We start from the raw sequence: 15,083 nt of genomic DNA, 5'->3' as shown, positions 1-15,083 counted from the left end.
GCATATGGCTGGGTCCAAACTGGAATGGCATGGGCAGCAAAAAAACGATAGATTTAGGCCCAGATCACTGCACTGTGGGTGAATGTTTGACAATGTTCAGCATTCCATCCATCACTTGTTGTTTTTGCATTTGTCACCCTAAGTGGGAAGGGTATGCCCAGACGTGGGTCCCGTGCTTCCCATGCCACTCGATTCAAGCTAGCCTGGCTGATGAGGGGTGAAACCCTGAAACCGGTCCCAGGATGCTTGTTTCCAGTCCAGGGCAGGCTTGGCCTAGCAGTTCGGGCTGGACTGTTCCCATGGGGAACAGGGTCAAGACTGATTTGCATATGGCTGGGTCCAAACTGGAATGGCATGGGCAGCAAAAAAATGATGGATTTAGGCCCAGATCACTGTACTGGGGGTGAATGTTTGAGAATGTTCAGCATTCCGTCCATCACTTGTTGTTTTTGCATTTGGAGAGAAATACAACCAGAGTAGCAGATGATCCACCAACATCAAAGGGCCCACAGAAACCTGGACAAATCCTTGGAAGAAGCAAAGGCTAATTTTTGGAAATGACCCTTTTTGCAGGGTTATCCCCAAATGTTTGCCTTCTTCCTCCTATGTTTTCAGGTCTGTTTTTGCTGGATTACTGTCTCTGCACACTTTACCCCTGCCAATCAGTGATAAAGAGCAAGTGCTCCCTAGGTACGTTGGACTGTTGATTGGTTTATCCATGATTGGCATATTTGATTTACTGGCAAGTCCCTAGTAAAGTGCACCAGAGGTGCCCAGGGCTTGTAACTCAAATGCTACTAGTAGGCCTGCAGCACTGATTGTGCCACCGGCATTGGTAGCACTGTAAACATGGCTCAGACCTGCCACTGCAGTATCTGTGTGTGCAGTTTTAAACTGCCAATTCGGCCTGACATGTGTACCCACTTGCCAGGCCCAAACCTTCCCTTTTTGTACATGTAAGGCACCACTAATGTAGGCCTGAGGTAGCCTCATGGGCAGGGTGCAGTGTATTTAAAAGGTAGGACATGTACTGGTGTGTTTTTCATGTCCTAACAGTGAAATACTGCCAAACTCATGTTTCACTGTTGCAAGGCCTATCTCTCTTATAAGTTAACACAGGGGCTGCCTTTAAACCACTTTAAAGTACATATTCCCTTTGCACGCAGATGGAAACATGGAGTTTAGGGTCTCTGAACTCACAATTTAAAAATACATCTTTTAGTGAAGTTTGTTTTTGGATTGTCAGTTTGAAAATGCCACTTTTAGAAAGACGGCATTTTCTTGCGTAAACAATTCTGTGATTCTGCCTGTTTGTGGATTTCCCGTCTGGGTCAGTTTCACAGTTGGGCTGTTTACACCTCTCCTCTAGACAGTGACACAAAGGGAGCTGGGGTGTAGCCTGCATATCCTGATGAACCATCTGAGCTAGAGTGGAGGGAGTAGAGGTCACTTGCACCTGAAAGGACTGTGCCTGCCCTCACACAATGCAGTCTCCAACCCCCTGGTGTGTGTCTGGGGCCTGGCCAAGACAAGGTTGGATCTTGCAAAAACCTGAGACTTTGCTTTGAAGTTTGGCAACTTCAAAGGCAGAAAGGGGTATAAGTAGTGGACCCAAAACCCCAGACGTTTTGAATCTTTCTGGAATCAGGAGGAACCTCTGCCCAGGAGAAGAGCTGAAGGACGACTACTGTCCCTTTGCTGTGTTGCTTTGTTGGACTGGCCTGCAGTTGCAGATTCTGCCTGAAAAGAGTGCAAAGGGTGAACTTTGCTGTGTGTCCTGCTTGAGAGAGGCTTGGAGTAGAGCTTGCGTCCTGCTGGAAGTCTCAGGGACACTAAAGACTTCAGTTTCCTTGACCTGCAGCACTAGGAACTGTATGTTTTGTGCTGTTCAGGAGGAGAAACCATTGTGACACCGCCAACAACGCTGCTGGCCTGCACTGTGACCTGCTGCCACTGCACAGAGCCACACTGCCCCGCTTCACACCACAACCCTGGTCTCACCGATGCCATCGTCAGACGACCTCACCAAGCCGCTGCTTGGACTGCGATCTGTGGGCCCTGCACTTGCCTTGCTCACACCGCAGCCTGGGCATCCCGATGCCACCACTCCTACTAACACAGGCGCTGTTGCCTGCTAGGTGTCCTGTGGACATGGTTCGTGAGGTACACAAAGCACCGTCCCGTCCCGCACCACAGCCCCGGTCAACCGACGCCAGCATCATCAACTCTAGTGTCGTCACCAGGCATCCCTGTCTGAACCGTGGCCTGTGGACACCGCTCATGAGGGTCACGAAGCACCGTCCCATCCTGCACCACTGGCTTGGGCCTACCGACGACAGAGGTTCAGCAACATCGATGTCGCTGCTTGCACCATGACCTGGTGACAACGCACATCGCACCACCCCACTTCACACTGAAGCCCTGATCTCACCAATGCCGGTGGACGCCACCACTGAGACGCTGCCTGCAACATGACAGGTGGGCACTACACTTGCACCACCCCACTTCGCACCGCAGCCCCGATGCCATCAACGCCAGCGCTCCTGACTTCATCAGGCCAGAGTTTGATACCCAACACTTGTGACTTTAAGGGCTCGACGAATCCTGCACTGACTGTGGAACCAACACCGCGACGCGAGGCCGCTTTCCGGAGCTCACCACAAGGATCATGATGCACTGCAATTCCAAAGGTACTGTTTGCAGGTCTTCCTGATGCCGTTGGTGCGTCTGGCCTGAACTGTTGGTTGTGTTGCTCCCGACGCCGTGATTTCCCCAGGTGGAGCTATCGACTTCAAGGAACTGTTTTTTTGAGTAAATCTTGCAGAATTCATATTTTTAGTACTGTATGTTGGATTTTTATCATATTTGGTCTTATTTTATATAGATTAGTATTGGCTATTTTTCTAAAACTGGTGTGGTGTCCTTTTCTAGTGTTTCCATTTATTATGTGTGTTATGTGCAAACGCTTTACACATTGCTTCTGAAATAAGCCTGACTGCTCGTGCCAAGCTACCAAGGGGGTGAGCAGGGGTTACCTGAGCGGGTATCTCCCTTATCCTGACTTGAGTGAGGTTCCCTACTTGGACAGGGCGCAAACTGACTGCCAACTAGAGTCCCCATTTCTCACACTGATGTCATAAACCATCTCCAAAACATGAAAAACATTACATGACCAGACACCGTCTTGATGAAAGAGGAATGTACAGCTGATTTATAACCCATTACAGATAGTGCAGACCTCATTTCAGACTACCATAATGGGCAGTGGAGAGTGGCTGACTTTGAAAGAACAATTGCCATTCTAGTGGTCATCTTTGACCCCCCCCCCACACTTCTCTGCATCTCCTGCTTCCTGATGGCAAAATATAATCTCACACATGAATATTCTTCATGTATCCTCATTCTTGGAAGATTGCACCTGTGGTTGGAAGAGGTATGAGTGGTTTCTCACTTCTGCTGGATGGAGATGTTTGGTTTGACCCGGTTGGGTGATTTGTTAATTATTTTCTGTGTGCACACTATGGGATGCATTTAAGACATCTATTAGGGGTACTGTTATCACCATAGAAACAGTTAGAGCTAGGGAAGTGTGCTTGCTAGAAGAGAACCTTAAAGCTGAAATCCCAAACATTGAGTAAGCAGATAAACAAATGCCTTTGAAGTGCAACCAAAGAAAATCGACTGTCTTGAGAGGGCAACCACAAACACACAGGACGCATCAAGCAGAACGCTCACTGCTTTCTCTTAGGCAATTAATTTTTGATAAAAGAGGCAAAGTGGGCATAATACTCACATGTAAAATTAGACCAGTTACCACCAAGTCACACATAGCCCAAGGTAAAATGAATAATGACAAATGGGCAATAAGGAAAAAGGAGTAACGGTCAGCCTTTCACTGCTTTTACCAGACTTGATCCACCCGATCATAAGAACTGGTTAGAGACACCTATAGATTCCACTGAAATATGCAGGGCCTTCTGTGCCATGTCCCTAGGCAAGGTGTCTGGGCCACATGATCTCTCATTGATTTTTTGCAGAACCCTCATTCTGCTTAAACAAAACAGGCTGACCACACTTTTCAGCATCTTCACACCTGGCAGAGGACTCGCCCCTACAATTTGCGAGGCCAAAGTCACACTCATTTCCAAATCCAGAAAAGACCCAACATAATGTACAGCCTGTTGCCCATAGGAGTTGTAAACATGGATGCAAACGTCTACAACAAAATTCGAGAACAATACCTTGAACCACTCTTTATTGGCTTTATAGAACTGGACCGATTTATATTTATAGGCCAGGGGCAGACAGCATCAGGCACATCACTAATCTGGTTGATAAAGTACATGCGCTTGATATCCAGGCCCTACTGTTATCTTTAGAAACAGAGAGAGCATTTGACCGGGTCAGTTGGGATTTCCTCAGAGCAGTTCTTGACAAGATACGACTAGGTCCATTAATAAGCATACTCTCCCCAATGTGCAATTATTAAAATTAATGGACAACACACTAAGCCTAGTGCACTGTCCAGAGGCACTAAACAGGGGTGTCTCCTCTACCTCCTTTTGTTTGCACTTGTGGTTTGTAACCCAGTCCCAAAAAATATACCATGTACGATATCACGGATTCCATTTGGTGATTTGCCCCATAAGTTTACTTCTTTCAGGAGACCCTGGCGTTTCTCTTATGTCATTATTCAAAACCTATTATGCTTTTGAATCAGTCTCAGCTTTTAAAATCAATAAAGGGAAATCATATGTTGTTAATCTAACCATCCCACATCCAGACTTCCCATGCTTCAAACAATGGTTCCTTTCAGGAGGGCCTTGAAATCTATTAAATATTTAGGCCTAAATATTGCTATTCACCTCGATAATTGGACCAAAGCCAACTGGCCAAATACCTTAGAAACATCCTAGAGAACATTAGACGAGGCCCCCCTTTATATATCCTAACTAGATTGACTAAACGACATTCTCTATCTATCGTTATTCTCTATCTTTTTCAGTCATTCCCTACTGAAGATATTCAATGCCTACAGAACAAACTGTTCACATTTATATGGGTGGTAAGCGAAAAACCCCAACGTTACATAAAGTTCTTCCTAATTCCAAGAGACAAAGGCAGCTTGCCCAAACTTGCTGGAATACTTCTGGGCTGCCCACCTATGCAAGCTATCGGATTGGGTTGTCCAAGATAGAAGCCCTGATCCCATATGGATGGAGTGATGGCACGTACCCTGCTGTTGGACCTGGATTGGTTGTCACATTATCATCCCCCAAAATGTGGGTATAGAGCCACACCTACCAGACCAGTCCTGAATTTCCACGTCACTTCTCAGCACGGGTATGGAAAACAATTCTGACTGTATGCCTGCTATGTCCCACTGATCTTTCCTGGAATGGGAACAGGGAGAGTTCAGATTTTCGTTCGTGGAGTCTATCCTCCTAATTAATGTCACATCTGCAGTGGAAGGACAGTCATTCAGAGGGCCAACATGGCTTTGTGTTTCCATACACAAGAGCTGGGTAAGGGTTGCCTGCAACAGCAATTGAATTGATTAAGATATAGATTTGCATATATGTTTCCATAAGAATTAAAATATAGGGTATGAAAGTTCATAGTCGTAAATTAACTGTCCGGGCATTCCAGAAGTAGATGTCCCTAGTGAAAAGCTTGGTTCCTATTCTGGGCCAAGATTGTAAATAATTGAACAAGTCAGTTTTTAAATGATCTAAATAGTCTTTCTTGCTAGTTATACACATCCGTAGGAACCGAAAGCTGGGGGTGAGAGGTCGATCTTTCAGTGAGTAAGAAATACTTCAGCAGCCTTGAAGATATAGAAGTTACTACGTGAATGGATACGGCGGCGCATTGAATAGGCTCGTTCATGTCAACAGTTTTTATTTTCACTTTGTGTGACAAGAAAAGTCGAGTTAGGAATTTACAACACTAGTAGCTCTAACTCGAGCAAACGTGAGACCCACTGCATTGTAAATGCTTGTTTTTGTTGTAGTCCCTTCCTTTTTACTGTCTGGTTTCACTAGCATTAGGACTCAGAACACTATACCTCTGTTAAATCATAGTATAGTTATTTTGCTTTCCCCCGAAACCTGTACCGTGCATTGCATTTACATATTTTTTTTTATTTAACCTTCTTGTATGCAATGATAGATGGCTCAGAAAATGCCCAAATGGTAATGAAGCGAAGGGCCCGATGCATGTAGGATAAACAGGTTTACTGGTTCCTAAATTGCGATTCATACCAAATCGCACTTCAGGTTATGTTGGCTATGTCGGCTAATGTTGATTTAGTGTGTTTACTAGCAATTTGGATCCCTTCGTATTTTTAATCCCTTCGCTGCCAGACCTTTTCCCCTCCTGTGCCAGGCCTTTTTTTTGCCTATTTGGGGCAGTGCGCTTAGGCCCTCATAACTTTTTGTCCACATAAGCTAACCAAGCCAAATATGCGTCGTTTTTTTCCAACATCCTGGGGATTCTAGAGGTACCCAGACTTTGTGGGTTCCCCTGAAGGAGGCCAAGAAATTAGCCAAAATACAGTAAAAATTTCCTTTTTTTCAAAAAAATGGGAAAAAGTGGCTGCAGAAGAAGGCTTGTGGTTTTTCCCCTGAAAATGGCATCAACAAAGGGTTTGCGGTGCTACACTCAGCAGCTTCCCAGCTTTCAGGAACAGGCAGACTTGAATCATAAAACCCAATTTATCAAAACAATTGTGGCATTTTACTGGGACATACCCCATTTTTGCAATTTTTTGTGCATTCAGCCAAACCAATGCTGGATCCCAGAAAACTAAACATTTCTGAAAGGTAGACAAAATTCTGAATTCAGCAAGGGGTAATTTGTGTAGATCCTACAAGGGTTTCCTACAGAAAATAACAACTGAAAAAGAAAGATATTGAAATTGAGGTGAAAAAAACATAAATGTTTCTCTACGTTTTACTCTGTAACTTTTCCCTGCAATGTCAGATTATCGAAAGCAATATACCGTTATGTCTGCTGGACTCCTCTGGTTGCGGGGATATATAGGGCTTGTAGATTCATCAAGAACCCTAGGTACCCAGAGCCAATAAATGAGCTGCACCCTGCAGTGCGTTTTCATTCTATACCGGGTATACAGCAATTCATTTGCTGAAATATAAAGAGTAAAAAATAGCTATCAAGAAAACCTTTGTATTTCCAAAAAGGGCACAAGATAAGGTGTTGAGGAGCAGTGGTTATTTGCACATCTCTGAATTCTGGGGTGACCATACTAGCATGTGAATTACAGGGCATTTCTCAAATAGATGTCTTTTTTTCACACTCTCCTATATTTGGAAGGAAAAAATTTCGAGAAAGACAAGGGGCAATAACACTTGTTTGGCTAATCTATGTTCCCCCAAGTCTCGCGATAAAAATGATACCTCACTTGTGTGGGCAGGCCTAGCGCCCGCGACAGGAAACGCCCCAAAACGCAACGTGGACACATCCCATTTTTTTTTAAAGAAAACAGAGGTGTTTTTTGCAAAGTGCCTACCTGCAGATTTTGGCCTCTAGCTCAGCCGGCACCTAGGGAAACCTACCAAACCTGAGCAGTTTTGAAAACTAGAGACCTAGGAGAATCCATGATGGGGTGACTTGTGGGGCTCTGACCAGGTTCTGTTACCCAGAATGCTTTGCAAACCTCAGAATTTGGCTAAAAAAACACATGTTCCTCACATTTCTGTGGCAGAAAGTTCTGGAATCTGAGAGGAGCCACAAATTTCCTTCCACCCAGCATTCCCCCAAGTCTCCCGATAAAAATGATACCTCACTTGTGTGGGTAGGCCTAGTGCCCGCGACAGGAAATGCCCCAAAGCGCAACGTGGACACATCCAATTTTTTGAAAGAAAACAGAGGTGTTTTTTGCAAAGTGCCTCCCTGTAGATTTTGGCCTCTAGCTCAGCCGGCACATAGGGAAACCTACAAAACCTGTGCATTTTTGTAAAACTAGAGACCTAGGGGAATCCAAGATGGGCTGACTTGTGGGGCTCTGACCAGGTTCTGTTACCCAGAATAATTTGCAAACCTCAAAATTTGGCTAAAAAAAACACATGTTCCTCACATTTCTGTGGCAGAAAGTTCTGGAATCTGAGAGGAGCCACAAATTTCCTTCCACCCAGCGTTCCCCCAAGTCTCCCGATAAAAATGATACCTCACTTGTGTGGGTAGGCCTAGTGCCCGTGACAGGAAATGCCCCAAAGCGCAACGTGGACACATCCAATTTTCTGAAAGAAAACAGAGGTGTTTTTTGCAAAGTGCCTACCTGTAGATTTTGGCCTCTAGCTCAGCCGGCACCTAGGGAAACCTACAAAACCTGTGCATTTTTGAAAACTAGAGACCTAGGGGAATGCAAGATGGGCTGATTTGTGGGGCTCTGACCAGGTTCTGTTACCCAGAATCCTTTGCAAACCTCAAAATTTGGCTACAAAAAACACATGTTCCTCACATTTCTGTGGCAGAAAGTTCTGGAATCTGAGAGGAGCCACAAATTTCCTTCCACCCAGCGTTCCCCCAAATCTCCCGATAAAAATGATACCTCACTTGTGTGGGTAGGCCTAGTGCCCGTGACAGGAAATGCCCCAAAGCGCAACGTGGACACATCCAATTTTTTGAAAGAAAACAGAGGTGTTTTTTGCAAAGTGCCTACCTGTAGATTTTGACCTCTAGCTCAGCCGGCACCTAGGGAAACCTACAAAACCTGTGCATTTTTGAAAACTAGAGACCTAGGGGAATCCAAGATGGGCTGACTTGTGGGGCTCTGACCAGGTTCTGTTACCCAGAATCCTTTGCAAACCTAAAAATTTGGCTAAAAAAAACACATGTTCCTCACATTTCTGTTGCAGAAAGTTCTGGAATCTGAGAGGAGCCACCAATTTCCTTCCACCCAGCGTTCCCCCAAGCCTCCCGATAAAAATGATACCTCACTTGTGTGGGTAGGCCTAGTGCCCGTGACATGAAATGCCCCAAAGCGCAACGTGGACACATCCAATTTTTTGAAAGAAAACAGAGGTGTTTTTTTCAAAGTGCCTACCTGTAGATTTTGGCCTCTAGCTCAGCCGGCACCTAGGGAAACCTACAAAACCTGTGCATTTTTTAAAACTAGAGACCTAGGGGAATCCAAGATGGGCTGACTTGTGGGGCTCTGACCAGGTTCTGTTACCCAGAATCCTTTGCAAACCTCAAAATGTGGCTAAAAAAACACATGTTCCTCATATTTCTGTGGCAGAAAGTTCTGGAATCTGAGAGGAGCCACAAATTTCCTTCCACTTAGCGTTCCCCCAAGTCCCCCGATAAAAATGATACCTCACTTGTGTGGGTAGGCCTAGCACCTGCGACAGGAAATGCCCCAAAGCGCAACGTGGACACATCCAATTTTTTGAAAGAAAACAGAGGTGTTTTTTGCAAAGTGCCTACCTGTAGATTTTGTCCTCTAGCTCAGCCGGCACCTAGGGAAACCTACAAAACCTGTGCATTTTTTAAAACTAGAGACCTACGGGAATCCAAGATGGGCTGACTTGTGGGGCTCTGACCAGGTTCTGTTACCCAGAATCCTTTGCAAACCTCAAAATTTGGCTAAAAAAACACATGTTCCTCACATTTCTGTGGCATAAAGTTCTGGAATCTGAGAGGAACCACAAATTTCCTTCCACCCAGCGTTCCCCCAAGTCTCCCGATAAAAATGATACCTCACTTGTGTGGGTAGGCCTAGCGCCCGCGACAAAAAATGCCCCAAAGCACAATGTGGACACATCCAATTTTTTGAAAGAAAACAGAGGTGTTTTTTGCAAAGTGCCTACCTGTAGATTTTGGCCTCTAGCTCAACCGGCACCTAGGGAAACCTACAAAACCTGTGCATTTTTGAAAACTAGAGACCTAGGGGAATGCAAGATGGGCTGATTTGTGGGGCTCTGACCAGGTTCTGTTACCCAGAATCCTTTGCAAACCTCAAAATTTGGCTACAAAAAACACATGTTCCTCACATTTCTGTGGCAGAAAGTTCTGGAATCTGAGAGGAGCCACAAATTTCCTTCCACCCAGCGTTCCCCCAAGTCTCCCGATAAAAATGATACCACACTTGTGTGGGTAGGCCTAGTGCCCGTGACAGGAAATGCCCCAAAGCGCAACGTGGACACATCCAATTTTTTGAAAGAAAACAGAGGTGTTTTTTGCAAAGTGCCTACCTGTAGATTTTGACCTCTAGCTCAGCCGGCACCTAGGGAAACCTACAAAACCTGTGCATTTTTGAAAACTAGAGACCTAGGGGAATCCAAGATGGGCTGACTTGTGGGGCTCTGACCGGGTTCTGTTACCCAGAATCCTTTGCAAACCTCAAAATTTGGCTAAAAAAAACACATGTTCCTCACATTTCTGTGGCAGAAAGTTCTGGAATCTGAGAGGAGCCACAAATTTCCTTCCACCCAGCGTTCCCCCAAGCCTCCCGATAAAAATGATACCTCACTTGTGTGGGTAGGCCTAGTGCCCGTGACATGAAATGCCCCAAAGCGCAACGTGGACACATCCAATTTTTTGAAAGAAAACAGAGGTGTTTTTTGCAAAGTGCCTACCTGTAGATTTTGGCCTCTAGCTCAGCCGGCACCTAGGGAAACCTACAAAACCTGTGCATTTTTGAAAACTAGAGACCTAGGGGAATCCAAGATGGGCTGACTTGTGGGGCTCTGACCAGGTTCTGTTACCCAGAATCCTTTGCAAACCTCAAAATGTGGCTAAAAAAACACATGTTCCTCATATTTCTGTGGCAGAAAGTTCTGGAATCTGAGAGGAGCCACAAATGTCCTTCCACCCAGCGTTCCCCCAAGTCCCCCGATAAAAATGATACCTCACTTGTGTGGGTAGGCCTAGCACCTGCGACAGGAAATGCCCCAAAGCGCAATGTGGACACATCCAATTTTTTGAAAGAAAACAGAGGTGTTTTTTGCAAAGTGCCTACCTGTAGATTTTGTGCTCTAGCTCAGCCGGCACCTAGGGAAACCTACCAAACCTGTGCATTTTTTAAAACTAGAGACCTAGGGGAATCCAAGATGGGCTGACTTGTGGGGCTCTGACCAGGTTCTGTTACCCAGAATCCTTTGCAAACCTCAAAATTTGGCTAAAAAAACACATGTTCCTCACATTTCTGTGGCATAAAGTTCTGGAATCTGAGAGGAACCACAAATTTCCTTCCACCCAGCGTTCCCCCAAGTCTCCGGATAAAAATGATACCTCACTTGTGTGGGTAGGCCTAGCGCCCGCGACAAAAAATGCCCCAAAGCACAATGTGGACACATCCAATTTTTTGAAAGAAAACAGAGGTGTTTTTTGCAAAGTGCCTACCTGTAGATTTTGGCCTCTAGCTCAGCCGGCACCTAGGGAAATCTACCAAACCTGTGCATTTTTGAAAACTATAGACCTAGGGGAATCCAAGATGGGGTGACTTGTGGGGCTCTGACCAGGTTCTGTTACCCAGAATACTTTCAAACCTCAAAATTTGGCAAAAAAAACACATGTTCCTCATATTTCTGTGGCAGAAAGTTCTGGAATCTGAGAGGAGCCACAAATTTCCTTCCACCCAGCGTTCCCCCAAGTCTCCCGATAAAAATGATACCTCACTTGTGTGGGTAGGCCTAGCACCCGCGACAGGAAATGCCACAAAGCGCAACGTGGACACATCCAATTTTTTGAAAGAAAACAGGTGTTTTTTGCAAAGTGCCTACCTGTAGATTTTGGCCTCTAGCTCAGCCGGCACCTAGAGAAACCTACCAAACCTGTGCATTTTTGAAAACTAGAGACCTAGGGGAATCCAAGATGGGCTGACTTGTGGGACTCTGACCAGGTTCTGTTACCCAGAATCCTTTGCAAACCTCAAAATTTGGCTAAAAAAACACATGTTCCTCACATTTCTGTGGCAGAAAGTTCTGGAATCTGAGAGGAGCCACAAATTTCCTTCCACCCAGCGTTCCCCCAAGTCTCCCGATAAAAATGATACCTCACTTGTGTGGGTAGGCCTAGCGCCCGCAACAAGAAATGCCCCAAAGCACAATGTGGACACATCCAATTTTTTGAAAGAAAACAGAGGTGTTTTTTGCAAAGTGCCTACCTGTAGATTTTGGCCTCTAGCTCAGCCGTCACCTAGGGAAATCTACCAAACCTGTGCATTTTTGAAAACTATAGACCTAGGGGAATCCAAGATGGGGTGACTTCCGGGGCTCTGACTAGGTTATGTTACCGAGAATCCTTTGCAAACATCAAAATTTGGCCAAAAAAACACTTTTTCCTCTCATTTCGGTGACCGAAAGTTCTGGAATCTGGGAGGAGCCACAAATTTCCTTCCACCCAGCGTTCCCCTAAGTCTCTCGATAAAAATGGTACCTCACTTGTGTGGGTAGGCCTGGCGCCCACGAAAGGAAATGGCCCAAAACACAACGTTGACACAACATATTTTTTCACAGAAAACAGAGGTGTTTTTTGCAAAGTGCCTACTTGTGGATTTTGGCCTCTAGCTCAGCCGGCCCCAGACCCCCCCAGCCTTGGAGCGACCCTTGCCTACGGGGTCGCTCCCCCTGCGTGACATTGGCGCCAAAAAACAAATCCCTGGTGCCTAGTGGTTTCTGCCCCCTTGGGGGCAGATTGACCTAAAATCGCCCAATCTGCCCCCAAGGGGTGCAGAAATGGTCTAAATACAATTTGCCCCCCCCCCCCCCAGGGCAGCGACCCTTGCCTGATGGGTCGCTCCCCATCTCTAAAAAAACAAAACAAAAAAAAGAAATTGCCCTGGCGCCTAGAGGTTTCTGCCCCCCCTGGGGGCAGATCGGCCTAATAATAGGCCAATCTGCCCCTGGGGGGGCAGAAATGGCCTAAAATAAATTTGCCCCCCCCAACCCAACCCCCCCCCCCCCCGGACCGACCCTTGCCTACGGGGTAGCTCCCCCTGCGTGACATTGGCGCCAAAAAACAAATCCCCGGTGCCTAGTGGTTTCTGCCCCCTTGGAGGCAGATTGACCTAAAATCGGCCAATCTGCCCTCAAGGGGGGCAGAAATGGTCTAAATACAATTTGCCTCCCAGGGGAGCGACCCTTGCTGATGGGTCGCTCCCCATCTCTAAAAAAAAAAAAAAACACAAACAAAAAAATTTGCCCTGGCGCCTAGAGGTTTCTGCCCACCCTGGGGGCAGATCGGCCTAAAAATAGGCCGATCTGCCCCCAGGGGGGGCGGAAATGGCCTAAAATAAATTTGCCCCCCCAGGGAGCGACCCTTGCCTAAGGGGTCGCTCCCCTTGCGTGAAATTCGCACAAAGAAAAAACTCCCTGGTGTCTAGTGTTTTCTGACCCCAAGGGGGGCAGAAATGGCCTAATTATAATTTGCCCCCTAGGGGAGCGACCCTTGCCTAAGGGGTCGCTCCCCACCTAAAAAAAAAAAAAAAAAAGATCCCTGGTGCCTAGAGGTTTCTGCCCCCCCTGGGGGCAGAAAAGGCCTTCCTGAAAAATGCCCCCCCCTGGGAGCCACCCTTGCCCAAGGGGTCGCTCCCTCATGTCAATTTCTAAAACAAATCCCTGGTGTCTAGTGGGGTTTCAAAAGCCGGATTGCAAGCAATCCGGCTTTTGAAACCCTGGGAGAGACTTCAAAGGGAAGGAAATACATTTCCTTCCCTTTGAAGCCCCTCCGGGCCTCCCCCAGTGATTAGAGGGTAAGGGGCATATTAAGTAGGAATAGGAATTGGCCTAGGGCAGTGCTGCAAGCCTTTTTGCTGTGCTGTTCTTTGCCAATTTGAAAGGGCACAAATGCACCATATTTACAAGATATGGTACATTTCTGTCCTTTCCCCCTGCACAAATGCACAAATTGCTGCCTAGCACTACTGCAGGCACCCTTGCACCAATAGACTAGGGTGTCGGTGTTGTTGGCAAGATTGTTTTTGTGCAGGAACGGACACCTTCCTACACAAAAGCAACCTAGAGATGCATTTTTCTCTACACAGAAAGGAAACAATAAGTAGAAATAAATATGTCTTCTTCTAGTTGTACCTGGCCTGGGGACGTGTACAGTGGCGTATTTCCAGGTTTACAGATTCTTCTAAATCTGGGAATGCATCAAAACCCATGAGTGTTGTATTGAAACACCCACGGCAACTCCCATGGTATGCCTCCCTGACGCAGAGTAAGGCAATGCAGTGACTTGCCCTACATTGCCTACATTACACCATATCTATGAGGTCATAAAAAAACACACAAAGTGGCTTTACATGGCCTTGTAGACAGTGGTCTGCACTATGCACCACCAGTGTGTCACAAAAAATGATGCACCAGCAGAGCATGGGGCTTGTAAAAGTGACCCTAAGTACAGAGTTAGAATCCACGGGCTCAAGGTATGCACTGCCATTTAAAAAATAACTAAGCTGGGTTAATATTTATACCCTATTCAAGGTGACATGTGAATAGTAATTACCTAACACCCAGCTGTCTCCAAAATCTCCTCTGGATAGCAACTCATATAGTCCATGAGTCTAAATATGTAGGAGTCACAAGTGCTTCCAAGGTATTGTGCAACTAGGTCTGTGATCAGAGCTTTTGGACAACATACTACATTTATGTTTAAAGAATGTTGGCCCTTACAGTTGCAAAAAACATACTCTGTGTCAGAGGGTAGGCAAATTAAAATGTGTGGCGTCTACGCAACTAAGCACTTGTTGCAAATATGCAACTGCATAGAATTGGGTTTTGGTACTTTCCAATTCTTCAGATGTGCTTGAAAATAAAATCTGGGAATTTGTTCTAAACAAGATTGCCTCTTTGAATTTATTGAAAAGCTCACATAATGCACTTTGGGAAATTCTACCTGCTATAACCACAATGTGTTGGTATCTACCAGAAGCTAGTAGGTGTAAACTACAGAAAATCTGAATCTATGTAAATATTGCTACACTGCGTTGGATAGGCTTGGTTAATGGAGGGTCCAGTTCATCACTTAAAATTGAAAAAAAACCTCTTCGGTAAACCTGTATCTAGCATAAAGCTCCTTATCAGTTGGTTCAAACAAAGTCACCCTCTGCCTGA

The sequence above is a fragment of the Pleurodeles waltl genome, chromosome 11 (genome assembly GCF_031143425.1).
Source record: "Pleurodeles waltl isolate 20211129_DDA chromosome 11, aPleWal1.hap1.20221129, whole genome shotgun sequence".
NCBI classification, from domain to species: domain Eukaryota; kingdom Metazoa; phylum Chordata; class Amphibia; order Caudata; family Salamandridae; genus Pleurodeles; species Pleurodeles waltl.
This window is presented reverse-complemented; position numbering follows the sequence as displayed.